The sequence below is a fragment of the Choloepus didactylus genome, chromosome 8 (genome assembly GCF_015220235.1).
Source record: "Choloepus didactylus isolate mChoDid1 chromosome 8, mChoDid1.pri, whole genome shotgun sequence".
NCBI lineage: Eukaryota > Metazoa > Chordata > Mammalia > Pilosa > Megalonychidae > Choloepus > Choloepus didactylus.
In genome coordinates, this window is record NC_051314.1 from 71,041,468 (window position 1) to 71,043,088 (window position 1,621).

Sequence of the window (1,621 nt, forward strand, 5' to 3'; positions counted from 1 at the left end):
AAAGAGAAAATCTTGAAATAAGCCAGAGGAATGCATACACCTCACCCATAGAAGAAAAAGATATACAGATGGATATGTACAGAAATATTTATAGACATGTTTATGTATGTTGATTTGTATACAGACATGTATCTCTTTCTCATTCTGTCAGTTTAGAGAGCTTAGAAGTAAAAACCCTCCTGTAGCTATGTACACACCTAGCACCTAGATCTTGTTTTAAAATAGAGCTGAGTACGGAATATACAAGATGAGCCTGGAGCATCCTGAGGTAACAAAACGTAAGGAAATGTTCAGCAAAACAATAGGGCTTTATCAAAAGGACATAGGAGACAGCTGTATGAGACCCCCAGTGGTCAAGCATGGAACAATTTGAGCAACAAAGAAATAACGTAGTGTTGGATTACAAGCAACGAATGAAATAAATGTTTAAAAGGCTATACTGCAGACGCTCGGGGGAACATGGCGGTGCAGGAGCCCGCTGTCCCGGTGCTCCCCAACAGCGGCCACGTGGGCGCGGGAATGTTGTCGGGCAGAGTCCTGTACTCTTCTGCTTCTCAGTCTTTGTGCGGCCCTCATCGGTGCCTGGCCGTGCGGCTATGAACTACTCATCCAGAGTTTCCTCACCCTGTAGGGCGACCAGATTGACATGCACCGCAAGTTCGTGGGGCAATTCTTTGCGGAGGAAAGGGGCCAGTACATTGACCTGCCCAAAGGCTTTGCGGTGAATGAGCTCTGCGAGGTGCACTTCTTGCTGCTGCAGATTCAGCTCACTACCCTGGGAAATCTTACACTTTCAAGCACTGTGTTTTTCTGCTTTAATAAGCTAGAAAGTTTTACCAGCCATCGGGTATTTGGGGGATATTATTAGTGTGGGACAAAGATTGTTGCAAAGAGCCTGATTTTAGGAATTCTGGTTATTGTAACAGAACAATACCCTAAAGGTCTTGGAGGCACTGTTCAAGAAATTGGTTCAACTCATGTAAAACTGGTGCTTCCAAAGACCAAGTTTTCAATGGTATTACCAGAAGTAGAAGCAGCATTAGCAGAGATTCCTGGAGTCAAGAGTGTTGTATTATTTGAAGTAGAAACGCATGTGTGCATCCAGCAAACTGCTCTGGAGCTAGTTGGTTGAGGTACTGAGGTTCACGTCATCACTGATGCCACTTCATCGAGAAGCATGATGAACAGGATGTTTGCTCTTGAGTGTCTTGCTCGAACTGGGATCATAGTTACTACAAGTGAGGCTGTTCTGTTACAGCTGGTGGCTGATAAAGACCATCCAACATTCAAGAAGTTCAGAAAAAAGGTGAGTGCTTCAGAATCTGGTCTGCTTTCCAAAGTATAGGACATTTGAAGGACCGGCTTGTTTATTCCCATCAGGAAGGACAGGCCTGTGAGTCCAGACAAGCTGTTGTCTCTACTAGAACTAAAATATTAAGTCAAAAATTGGCTCCTTTTCATCTGTTAGTAAAGCTTAACCAGCTAAACCATTCAGGTACCAGCATTTAGAATGTCAAAGGCTTCACATGCTGCTTACCTTCATTTTTGTTAATGTGCTTTTATTTATTTTTAAAAAATTACAATGGAGGTGCCTGTTTTATCGCTGCCATATACACCAATC

The 1,621-nt window shown here is 43.2% G+C and overlaps 1 pseudogene; it reads left to right on the forward strand.

Moving 5' to 3' along the window:
• Nucleotides 1–459: 459 nt before the first annotated feature.
• LOC119543490 lies at nucleotides 460–1,345 on the forward strand (annotated as a pseudogene).
• Nucleotides 1,346–1,621: the final 276 nt, after the last annotated feature.